Source organism: Schistocerca nitens, chromosome 1, assembly GCF_023898315.1.
Source record: "Schistocerca nitens isolate TAMUIC-IGC-003100 chromosome 1, iqSchNite1.1, whole genome shotgun sequence".
In the NCBI taxonomy this organism is placed as follows: Eukaryota; Metazoa; Arthropoda; class Insecta; order Orthoptera; family Acrididae; genus Schistocerca; species Schistocerca nitens.
In genome coordinates this window covers 926,861,416-926,874,767 of record NC_064614.1, presented here as the reverse complement: position 1 = coordinate 926,874,767, position 13,352 = coordinate 926,861,416, and the positions used below count along the sequence as shown (strand labels likewise).

General features: G+C 39.3%; 1 pseudogene; it reads right to left on the bottom strand.

Moving 5' to 3' along the window:
• Positions 1-11,708: 11,708 nt before the first annotated feature.
• On the bottom strand, positions 11,709-11,826 carry LOC126212961 (5S ribosomal RNA; annotated as a pseudogene).
• Between the last annotated feature and the right edge of the window lie 1,526 nt (positions 11,827-13,352).

Sequence of the window (13,352 nt, the reverse complement as noted above, 5' to 3'; positions counted from 1 at the left end):
CTTCCATTTTTCAGCTACAATGAAACTGTCATTGTATTATGTTGTAGGATATTGCCACCCATATGGTTGAAATAGCACACACGAAGGTACTCTAAAAAAGAAGAAGTACTGAATTATATGGACTGAAGTGACAAAAGCTGTGGTGTACCTCCTCATATCGTGTCGAGCCTCCTTTTGTACGGCGTAGTGCAGCAAACCGGCGTGGCATGTATCCAACGAGTCGTTGGGAGTCCCCTGCCTCTACAGCTGTCCACAATTCCGAAAGTATTACTGGTGCAAGATTCTGTGCACGAAATGACCTCTCGATTGTATTCCGTAAATTTTCAATTCGCTCGAAGAGTCCAGGATGTTCTTCAAATTGCAAACGATTCTGGCCCGGTGACACGGCACACTGTCATCCATAAAAATTACGTCGTTGTTTGGGAACATCAAGTCCATGAATGAGTGCGCATGGTCTCCAAGTACACGAACACATCCATTTTTAGTTAATAATCTGTTCGGTTGGACCAGAGGACTTCATCCATTCCATGTAAACACAGCAAATACCATTATAAAGTCACCCTCAGTTTGCACAGTGGCTTGTTGACAACTTGGGATCATGTCTTCGTGGGGTATGCACCACACTCGAACTCTACGATCAGTTCTTACCAACTGAAACTGGGATTCATCTGACCAGGCCAAGGTTTCCCAGCAGACTACGGTCACGAGCCCTGGGGAGCCGCTACAGGCAATGTCATATTGTTAGCAAAGCCCTTGCGTCGGTCGTCGTGTACCATACCCCATGAACGCCAAAGCTCGCCACACTGTCCTAACGGATACTTTCATCGTACGTCTCACATTAGTTTCTGAGATTAGTTCACGCAGTGTTGCTTTTCTGTTGCCACAGACAACTCTACGCAAATGCCGCTGCTCTCGGTCGTTAAGTGAAGGCCGCCACCCATTGCATTGTCCATGATGGGAGGTAATGCCTGAAATTTCGTATTCTCGGCACATCCTTGACTCTTTGGATCTCGGAATGTTCAATTCCATAATGATTTCTGAAATGGAGTGTCCCATGTGTGTAGCTCCAACTACCATTCTGTGATCAAAGACTGTTAATTCCCGTCGTGCATCCATAATCACGTAGGAAACCTTTTCCCGTGAATCACTTGAGTACAAATTACTGCACCTCCAATGCACTGTCCTTTTATGTCCTGTGTACGTGATACTACCGCCATCTGTAAATATGCATATCGGAATCCCAGGACTTTTCTCGCCTCAGGGTAATTAGAAAATACTGTTGTTTACGGCTCTCGTTTTTGTGTTTATAATAAGCTATTCCTTTAGCGTGATTACTAAATGAAAACAAAAAAGTAGGAAAAGTGAAGTTCTGTGCTATTCTGGCTAATAATCAACTGCTGAACTTTAGTAGTTGTCACACGGGCTCATACATGTGACTAACGATCGACATAGAAATTTTCGGGCTCTGGCATGTTTACTATTGACGAATAACTATTCCACGTCCTAAAAAGTTCTTTATTTGACTCCACTATTGGTTTCAGCTTTTATATTGAAGCCATTTTCTAGTGTAATCAGAAACCGACATTGTTTTAAATACAACGAAACGTTGTACATAATTTTATAATGAAAATTTATATAGTTTACATTAAGGAGTTTCAACACTAAAAATCTTCAGTTTCACACATGTGCAATCAGGACAGATAAAAAGAAAAATATAGATTACACTGTGTGGCACTGAGACAAAGTCAAATTATTGCGAAAGTAAAAGTGGGACAAAATTAAAAGTTATGTGCCCAATAACGTCGTAGGAAAAATGGCGTCTCATGATTATAGAAACAGTACATTTTGAACATTAAAGGTATTGGCATATTCAAGCATTTTAAAGGGCTTAGATATTGACTTTTTAGAAATTTTAAATTTTATGCTTCCTGTCTATGGACAGGTTTCATATAAAAAACGCAATGCACATGTCGCGTATACATCTTAACCGTCACCGCTACGTTTTTTAGCACACATCATTCACACAACGCAAGCCTCATAACAAAACAGTGACATATACAAAGCTGCTGTGACTGTAAGGACAAATGCGAAGGAATTTGAAAACACGATACAAGGCATACACAGAATTAAAAAAATACGAAGGGGTACAAAAAAAAAAAAAACAAAAAAAAAGCAGAATAACATTTCCGGGGGCGGAGCTTGAGTAGTACGCATTTGTGCCATTAGGTATGTATAGCGCAACTCATTGCCATTTCAGTGTCGCCTGTGTTTAGACCTGGCTTTTTCTGTTCGTCTACAGTGATTGTATTTGCTAGCGCTCTTTCGTTCTTATTTCGTTTTTTATGATAGCAAGCTTAAGTGAACTATGTGCAGCTATGAAATATTGTTTTCTACTCAGTAAAATGTTGCTGAACCTGTTTTAATGTTGAAAAGTGTACGAGTGATTTGCTCGATTTAAAACTGGTGATATGTTGATTGATGACAAACCTCATTCTAGAAGTCCACCAGCTGCCCGAATCAACGAAAATATTGAAAAGATTCGAGAGCTTGTGCTCACAGACTGTCGGCAGACATCTGATCAACCGTCAGAGATAAGGAGTTGTCTCAGTTCAGTGAATTTTAGCGGAAGATTTGGGAATGAAAAGCGTTGCTGCCAAGATTATTCCTCGGATTCTGACTGACAATCAAGAGGGAAATCGAGTTGAAACATGTCGTGCTTTGAAACAACAGCTTGAAACTGATCCAGATTTTCTGTCGAAGGTTGATTGATGATAAATCACGGTTACGACACAGACACAGAGCAATAGCCATCCCATCGGAAGACGTCATTAAATAAATGTCGTCAAATCAAATCATGCATCAAAACAATGCTGGTATGCTTTTTGGATGCCAAGGCCATAGTTCGTTCGGGGTTTGGTCCCCCAGGTGAGACCGTCAATCAAACCTTTTATTTGGAAGTTTTAAGAAGATTGCGCAACAGTGTTCGTCAAAGAGACTGTGTCTTTCAGCACGACAATGCACCTGCACACACCGCCATCTCTATTAGACAATTTTTGGCTGAAACTGGCATGGTTCCGCTGCCCCACGCACCTACTACCTGACCTGGCTCCGTGCGGCTTTTTCTTAATTCCACGCATGAAAAGGGGCATGAAAGGATACCGATTTGACAACATGGAAGAAGTCAAGAAAAAACGAGAGAGGAGCTGAAATAATACCGGTTTGTTTCGGGTACCTGCTAGTATGTAGACAGTAAACGCACATTCTTAGTTGACCTCATACAAGTTTGTCATGAAGTGCACAGCTTCGAAAATGACCTCGTAATTCTTCATACTATGAAGAAGGGGTGCTTTATGGACATGAACAGGGTGAGGAAAATAAAACTGACGCGGAAAATATGTATAAGACTGACGCGGAATTGAACCTCGGTAGAGAACAGTAGAACTGCCCACCACAGAAAGTGCTGGAAAGCGTAATTTAAAGGAACCAGTCGGTTGCTATCACATGTCTGCGCATGCGCATCTCTCACATGCTCTGTTCCGAGTACTTCACTGTGTTATTACATTCGAGTGAGAGGAGCAGACGTGTATAGAGACCAGCTGAATGGAGATAAACTAGTTCTCACAATAAAGTAATGCGTGTTCATTCTCGAGTAGTACGCGGAGCACGATTCGTGGAATAAATGTGCAGAACTGTTTGTGCAAGACTGTAAGAGGAAGTGTTTTCCAAAATGTCTAGCAAAGCCTGCACTGCAATACAGTGGCAGAATGACGCGGACGGGCTCTGCAGCAAATAAAAGCCGTAACCTATCTCAAAAGAGGTCGAACACCAGGATACATCGCTCGATTGAAGGAAGGCTTGGAACAAAGTCAGACGAAATTTCAACGCCGTTTGTCTGTGAAAGCGGATATTGAGAGATCATAGTGTCGGATCGTTATTAAAACGAGCTGCATCTTTCAAATTCGCCGTCTTGTGTGAGATAACGCGTCAGAACGAACTTTCGCGTGTTGAGTTCTGTCGGTGGGTTCCGAATGTAGCGGAATCAAAACTTTTGGATCCCCAGTTTTCCGTTTCTTCTGATGAAGCCTAGTTCAGTCTGTATTGGTATGTAAAGTCACAGAACTTATTCATAGTCACAAAACATCCGCCATTAAGCATCAGAAAATCCCTATCAGTACTCAGAAGTATCGTTGCATAATCTCAGTATTGGTGTTCAGTACGTAATGTCTGATATCTGCGTCGTAATACGATTCTTTGTAGGCACTTTGAATGCTACCCAGTATATCCAGAAACTGTTTAATCCATGCGTGAATCAGCTCACAGAAGATGAACGACTATGTGGATATTTTCAGCAAGGCGGAACAAAACCACACACCTTCTTGACAACCTTGTCACGAGTGGATGAGTATTCGGTGAGGAGATGGCAATCAACAGAGGCAGTGCAATCTCTTGACAATTTAAAATTTTTATTATATTTCTCTTAATGCTGAAATATGCCAATGTTTTTAATGAATCAAAATACACAGTTCCTGTAATCACGACACACCTATTATTACTATGATATTGTAAGTAGGCTGTTTAGGCTGTTTAGGTTTTTATGTTGGTAACCCCACATAGCGCTCTGTATGACAATCATTGTCTGTGTTGTGTGCAGTCTGTAACTGGTTGGCATTGTTGAAATATTCGCTATTGTAGTGTTGGGGAGTTGGATGTGAACAACGCATAGCGTTGCTCAGTTGGAGGTGGGCCGCCAGCAGTGGTGGATGTGGGGAGTGAGATGGCAGCGGACGATCTGGATATGTGTCCGCCAGAAAATTTGTAATACTGGATATCATGAACTGATATATATGTTATGACTTTTGAACACTATTAAGGTAAATACATTGTTTGTTCTCTATCAAAATCTTTCATTTCATAACTATGCCTATCAGTAGTTAGTGCCTTCAGTAGTTAGAACCTTTTATTCAGCTGGCAGCATTGGCACACGCTGTATTGCAGTAGTTTGAGTAACGAAGATTTTTGTGAGGTAAGTGATTCATGAAAGGTATAGGTTATAGTTAGTAAGGGACATTCTTTTGTAGGGATTTTTGAAAGTCAGATTGCGTTGCGCTAAAAATATTGTGTGTCAGTTTAAGCACAGTCATTTATAATTTTTCTAAGGGGACGTTTCAATATTATTTGATTTATGGCTGTAATTTTCAGCGACTATAGTATATATATTTCAGAATAAAAATTAGCTGTCACTTGCAAACATATTTTTTATTATGCCTCACTAATATCGACAAACTAATTTGTCGTTTTCAGAAACCTACAAAATTAGGCTATACATTTATGTGAACTATAGGAAGTATATTACAGAAATTCACTTACTGCTGATTTAGCAGATGTCGATATCTTCTTCATAGAAGATCATTGTAAAACCAGATATACAGTTCGCATTAACTGTATCACATCTATGTACATGCTAATCTGTTGTGCTAGCAGCAAGGAACATACATAAAGGTACCTAAAAATGTAACACACGAACATAAATAAGTTATATACAATAAATTTGACAAATCATGGCACATATTTCTAATATGTAAAAGGAATGAGCAAATTTTCGTATGTCATAAGAGTGTCTGCTTTTTAATGCAAGTTTATCATTCAATAAATCTTTTGAATTTATCTGGGAGATTTAATATATTTCAATTTATTATAAAAGGTAAATTTTGTAGCCCTTGTCGACTATAAGCAAAATTTTCTATGTTAAGCAAAGATGGAGTAGGAAGAGTGTGTTTCTCTATTTTGAGATGTTCTGCAAAAGTTGAGTTATACGAGTATGAATTCTCGCCGCCTTTGCTGAGCAAGCACTAACAGTATTATTGCAGACATCATTTTTAAATTTACCTGACTTTTACTTTCTTAATCATTCCACTTAGCTTCACCACAGCACATGGTAAGCTACATTTTTCTTTAAAGTTTTTTCATGAAACTCCTGCATTCCTGTTCCATAAATTATTTAAATATTCATTATATCGTTACCTACATTTTTTTAGTTCCCAATTTTCCATTGTGAATCTGATCTTATAGTTTCCAGAAGGACTTTTGGTGCATGTAGGTAGGTAGTTGGTAACTGTGTTATTTGCTGACTTACCATTCCATTGCCTTATGCGATCTGGGAAAAGCGGCTCCCTATTAAAAAGTGTAATAATCTCAAATTCTCTAAGTTAATTCACTGTTATCCTTCAAACATAAGAAGTACAAAATTATAGCTCGGAACCTCAGAATTTTCTCTTTTTCCAGTAGTGTTTTCTTTTCCAAATCACAGCGAAAACATTATCTCAGTGCAAACCTTGTTCCCTTTGGATTACATCTCTGAGTTTAGTACTGGATTCTACTGGAAAAGTACGTACTGGTACTCTATGTCTTCTTTCTCTGAGTTAATTCAGTGTTACCCCTCAAACATAAGAAGTACAAAAGTATAGCTCGGAACTTCAGAATTTGCTCTTTTTTCAGTAGAGTTTGCTTTTCTGAATCACAGCGAACACATTAACTCAGTGCAAACCTTGTTCCCTTTGGATTACATCTCTGAGTTCAGTACCGGACTCTACTAGAAAAGTACGTACCGGTACTCTGTGTCTTCTTTATCTTGTGCCAAAATTATTGGTCATTAGCAAATTGTAATGAATTTATCGTAATATCAATTACAGGAATCCCCAAGTTTCCACATTATCTTTTCCGGTTTTCCAATGCTTTTTCTGTATACAGGGTGTTACAAAAAGGTACGGCCAAACTTTCAGCAAACATTCCTCACACACAAAGAAAGAAAATATGTTATGTGAACATGTGTCCGGAAACGCTTACTTTCCATGTTAGAGTTCATTTTATTACTTCTCTTCAAATCACATTAATCATGGCATGGAAAAACGCAGCAACAGAACGTACCAGCGTGACTTCAAACACTTTGTTACAGGAAATGTTCAAAATGTCCTCCGTTAGCGAGGATACATGCATCCACCCTCTGTCGCATGGAATCCCTGATGCGCTGATGCAGCCCTGGAGAATGGCGTATTGTATCACAGCCGTCCACAATACGAGCACGAAGAGTCTCTACATTTGGTACCGGGGTTGCGTAGACAAGAGCTTTTAAATGCCCCCATAAGTGAAAGTCAAGAGGGTTGAGGTAAGGAGAGCGTGGAAGCCATGGAATTGGTCCGCCTCTACCAACCCATTGGTCACCGAATCTGTTGTTGAGAAGCGTACGAACACTTCGACTGAAATGTGCAGGAGCTCCATCGTGCATGAACCACATGTTGTGTCGTACTTGTAAAGGAACATGTTCTAGCGGCACAGGTAGGGTATAGCGTATGAAATAATGATAACGTGCTCCATTGAGCGTAGGTGGAAGAGCAAACTAAAATGAGCACTAACATGGAAATTACGCGTTGCCGGACACATGTCCACTAACATCTTTTCTTTATTTGTGTGTGAGGAATGTTTCCTGAAAGTTTGGCCGTACCTTTCTGTAACACCCTGTATATTTTGTAAAGTGTTGGTGACAGGACCCTTGACGTAATCCTTTTGTAACTTTAAATACAGGTGAAAGATAATTTTGTACTTTTAATCTTGCCACAGAGTTTTTGTAAATGTTCTGATCTGGTTTAATTATGATGGAACTAACATTAAACGCTTTTAAAGCTTTCCACAAGTTATATATGGGTGTTTTATTATAGGCATTATCCATGTCTAAAAATACTAAATGAAGGGGCTGATTTCTAATTTTTTTCTTTTCAGGTATTTGTTGCAAGCAGAATATATGACCTATAGTTGATCTCCCTGCTCTGAAACCAACCTGTTCCTCAGCCTCCATTTCCTTAAATTCTGTTTCCAAAAAAAGTTTGATACAATTATTCCTCTGTAGTTCTTGAACTCATCTTTCCTTCCTTTCTTGTGGATCGGTGATATAAATCCTACTTTCCAGTCTCCTAAGCATTCTTCAAAAAGGCTTCTCAAAAGTTCATGTAATTTATGTGTGCCATATTTCACCACTTCAGTTGGCAACCCTCCAGTTCGAGTAGCACTTCCTTTTTCTAAAGTTTTAATTGATTTTCTTATTACTTCTATGCCAGCAAAGTGCTGCCACTATTTTCTGTTTCTTCTATATCTTTATTCATTGTACCCAAAAATTCAATCAATAATTCTTTGAAGTATTTTTCCTTAGTCTGGATACTCATGTAGTTAATTCGTTGAGTTTCTTTGGAATTTTTTCAGCGTTTTCAGTATCTTCCATGCCTCTGAGCTTCTCTTACGTTCAGTTAGATTATTTACTTTATTGCAGGTATTTTCCAGTTCTTACGTTTTTGCTTCTGTCACAATTTTCCTAATTTTTGCTTGTTGTCCTCTTAATTCTATCTTATGCTGGATAATTTGTGTATTCAGCTACTTTAAATATTTTTCTTTCTTTATTTGCACCTTTTTCTCTATTTCTGTATCAAAATAGTGTAAAGATGTTTTTGTTCACACTTAATTTATTCGCCCATGACTTCCTTGGCTGCCACATGTAGATCATTAAGTGTATATTTATCTAGTATATCTGTATTGTCAAATTGTGTTTCAGTTAACCTTTCATCTAACCTTTTTTGAATAGAAACACTGTACTTTCATTTTCTAGGCTATGTGCGTCATACTTTGGGATTATTACTTCAGTTTTAAAATCTTCCTTCTCATTAACAATTTCTTCTTTACTTTTTGCATCTACATATCGAAACACAATTTTACAGTTAACCAAAAAATGATCACTCTGGGTTACTCCTCTGCATGCTCTGATGTCTTGTGTTTTTAAAATTGTTTTTGCTGAATTATTATGTAACCAGTTATTGTAATGTTTCCTAATGCCATGTATATTTATGAATTTCTTTATGTGGATAGAAACCATTCAAATTTTGTAGTGAATTTTTTTCACGTACTGGTATATTAATTAATCCTAGCCCATTATGATATACTATGTTTTCTCCATGTGGTTCTACTATTTTATTTCCTACTTGTCACCCTGTTCTACTTTTGAAATATCCAACAATCATTATTTCTTTTGTATTTCCTATCCCTTCTACAAAGTCATTTAATTGATTGAAGAATATTTCTTTGGTATGATCTACATAGACTCCTATTATAGTAGTTTTATGTCCATATAAAGTTATGTTCACTTTAATCAGCTCGTCGTCAATAGGTTCCCAACTTGTAATATGTTTCTGCAATTTTTTCTTAATATTGAGACTACTCACTTTTCCCTTTGATGTTTTTGAACCTCGCTGTATAAGTGTATATAGGATCCTTTATTTTCTATGCTATTTCCCTTCTTTTTTGTTTTTGATAACACAATGTTCTGTTATCTTTTTTTCTAACTATCTAATTTATTTCCTCTTCTTTATGCCTTAGTCCTCTAATATTTCATGTTTCAATTTTCATAGTCTGTTTCCATAGCTTTCTGTTCACTATTTAATATGCCAGGCTGTATCACCTTGGATCTTTTAACATTGCATATGTTCCATTGAATGGGGAATTGGTCCATTGCACCAACCCGCAACCTGGAGGACCAGGTAATTTTTAATTCAAGTTTATCTACATTTGGCCTTTGATAAGCCAATATCTAACTACAAGGCAGCAACTGCTAGTTTGGTTCACCCTAGGTATTTTATTTCCTCAGTACCCACTGTATCCAGCGAGCATTCCCCTATCTGCCACTGGGGAGGCGCTCTATAGGAGACTAGCAACTCGATTTCCTGAAATAGATCACAAATTTAGGCGACAAGATATTTCCAATAGGTGAACAAGATGTATGTCTCAACAGTCCAGGGACAGAAAAATACCAGGTAAGTGCAGCTTCCCGGCTGATAGAGAAACAGTGACAGGCAGTAGTACATTTCAAGTTTTTATCCACTACCGGTACAAAAATTATGACAGACGCCAGCTGAGGACTTCACTCCTGTTTTTCCCGATCGCAGTTTAGTGTATTGACTATGTGGCTTATCCCTAATGTACTACCTAAACTAAGTAAACAGTTTTATGTAATTACTCATGCCATCACTGCTGACTGAGCTGTCTATGAAAGACAAATTGTTGAAAAGTTTATTCCAACATATTTTCTTCAAACAGACATATAACATTATTATAAATCGACCCAACATCTTGAATACAGGTCTCTGTGGAATTCTTTTGACCTTTCATGAATTTAAAACAAGCAAAACAATCATCAACCAAACTCCTCCGTGATTTACTAGGTTTGCCCCCACTGTAAGTGGAATGCCTTTGCTTTCCACCTCCTCAGCTTCACACCTGTAAGGCAGTCTGAAATTGAACGTGGAGTATTACTGTTTGTGCAACTTCATATTTTTCAAACACTCTCTTCAGCCTGTTGTAAGGCGTCAAACAAATAACGCACCTTACATTGAATTCCTGCAACAATTCCAGTTAAATCAATATGTCACACGACATAGTTATGTGAAAAGTTACTAATTTTATTAATATGTAGATCTAATAAATAAGCCAGCATTTCATGACTATAAACCATTAACACTCATACTAGTAATTGCACGCAAATAATTTCCCTGACCGAGCTACGAGATGCAGTTCTGAGAGAAAGAGAATTTACGACGGCACGCCACGCCATCCCACGCGCAGCTGAAACTTCACAGTAGGGCACACAAATGACACAATGAGGCCGGAGCCACTGCGTAAGACGCCGCAAAAGTAGTCTTTGTCCCTGCTTTTAAGGACGACCCTTCGGAAAGCCTTTCTACAAGAACATGGCGGGAAATGGCAGATAAAACGTCCAGAGAAACCAAACTCAAAACGTAGGTGACTTACTGTAGCCACATGTGTTAAAAACTTGCATGAAAGAAAAAGCTGTTTATATCAGTGTTATGTTGGGGAAGTTAAACTTTGCCCTACGAAAGAAACGACGCCTGTGATAGGATACAAAAACTCTAGTGGGTGGAGTTATAACGCCGGCCGGTGTGGCCGAGCGGCTCTAGGCGTTTCAGTCTGGAACTGCGCGACCGCTACGCTCGAAGGTTCGAATCTTGACACGGGCATGAATGTGTGTGATGTCCTTAGGTTGGTTAGTTTTAAGTAGTTCTAAGTTCTAGGGGACTGATGACCTCAGTTGTTAAGTCCCATAGTGCTCAGAGCCATTTGGAGTTATTATGAGTACGATTGCTCTGATTGGCCAGAAAGAAAACACGTGGCCACCAGCTTAGATACAGACAGAGTAATTGGCTCTTCTCTTGCAGAAAATCGTCGAGTGTTTGACAAGATGATGTGCGCTGCACTTAGTCAATTGTGAGAGTCATTATGTGAACACTTCTTCTCAGGCTTGTCTTAACTCATAAGGAGTTAAACTGAAAAGTGTCCTAGTAATGAGAATTGCACTGAGCACTGACAGTTAACGCTTGCAAGTGATTTGAGGCTAATGACATATGCACTATTCTAGCTAAATAGTGCGGACCATATCATTTAACTTAAAAAAAAAAACTAAACCCCTCCCGAACAGACCATGAAGGCCCAATGGTACGACCGGCCGCCATGTCATCCTCAGACGTAGGCGTCACTGGATGCGGATATGGAAGAGTATGTGGTCAACACACCTCTCTCCCTGCTGTATGTCATCGGAGCCGCTACTTCTTAATCAAGTAGCTCCTCAGTTTGCCTCACAAGGGCAGTGTGTACCCGCTTGCCAACAGCGCTAGGCAGACCGGATGGTCACCCACCCAAGTACTAGCCCAGACTGACAGTGCTTAACTTTGGCGACCTGATGGGAACCAGTGTTACCACTGTGGCAAGGCTGTTGGCGTCAATTAACTTAGCTGGGGAATAAACAGGAGTCTTGGCTTCACCAAAGATGTGGGAAACTTATCAGACTGGTGTTTAACAGCCGAGAGAGATTTAGAATAGATTCTCAGATTCACAGCTCGCTCCGACAGCCGCTACTGCCGCCGCCTACGCAAGGTAATCACATACGCTAGTACTATGCCAGCAAGTGAAATTCAGTTAACACTCAGAACTGCGCTCCTCTCCACCTACCCTAACTTTCGTACATTCAACCATAATCTGTATTAAACATATTCACAATTGATGGGCTTAATTGAAGCAGACATGCAAGACGTCCGTGTTAATGAAAATGATTGATCAGGCATTGTACAGTATTTTATACTATGGCTTGTTGAATTGTTTTAATTGTGTACTTCTTTTTGATTGTTCTTTACCCACCCCAATTCAATTTTGGGCATTTTCATTGTGCATTTTAGCGTAATTGATATCTCTGGCTCCAATTGTATTTAATTTGTTTGTATTTTTGTCGACCCCCAGACATGGGCATCAATCAATCATCTTACCATCAAAGGATCTTATAATAGTCAGGGATGTCGCTTCACAGTTGTGAACAACCAGTTTCAATATTTTACCACCCTGTAAGTAATTTTGCTAACATTGCTGTCATGAGGTCATACGAGGGTTGAATGAAAAGTAATGCCTCCACCATCGTTAATTGGGTTTGGTTGGGAATATTTTAATAAATCAGACGCAGAAACAATCCTTAGATTGTAATCTTGAATTACCAATATTCACTTTTCCACGTTATCACCAGCCAACTGGATACATTTCTGATAACGATGGACAAGTTTTCTGAATCTGTCACGGAAGAAGTCGACATTCTGTTTCCACAACCACATTCTAACAGTCTTCTCAACGTCTTCATCAGAAGCATAATGATGTCCTCGCAGATCGTCTTTCATTTTCGGGAACTGGTTGAAGTCAGACGGTGCTACATCTGGACTGTATGGAGGATGCCGTACGGTCGTGAGATTCAGTCTCTGAATTTCTGTTGTCGTGGCACGTGAAGTGTGTGGTTTGGCATTATCATGCTACAGGAAAACATTTCCCTTTTCCTTTCGGATCCTTGTTAGCCGTCGTTTCTGAGATAGCAGCGTTCTGATGTAACGCTCAAAAATTTATTGTTGTTCCACGATCAAGGAAATCAACATGGATAACACCATCTGCGTCCCAGAACACTGTGGCCATTATTTTCCAGCTGAGGGCTGCGTCTTGTATTTCTTTTTCTGGGGCGAGTCTTTATGTCGATATTCCATAGACTGACGTTTCGTCTACGGGTCTTAATGGTGTAACCACTTTTCGTTTCCAGTCACAACTGAATGGAGAAAGGCGTCACCTTCATTCTCGTAACGCGAGACGAGTTCCTGGCAAATTTCAAGTCTGTGGGCTTTCATTTCAGGAGTCAGCATCCGGGGTACCCATCGTACACAAATGTTTCGATAGTCAAGCAAAGCAAGAATGCGACTCACACTTTCTTGTGAAATGCC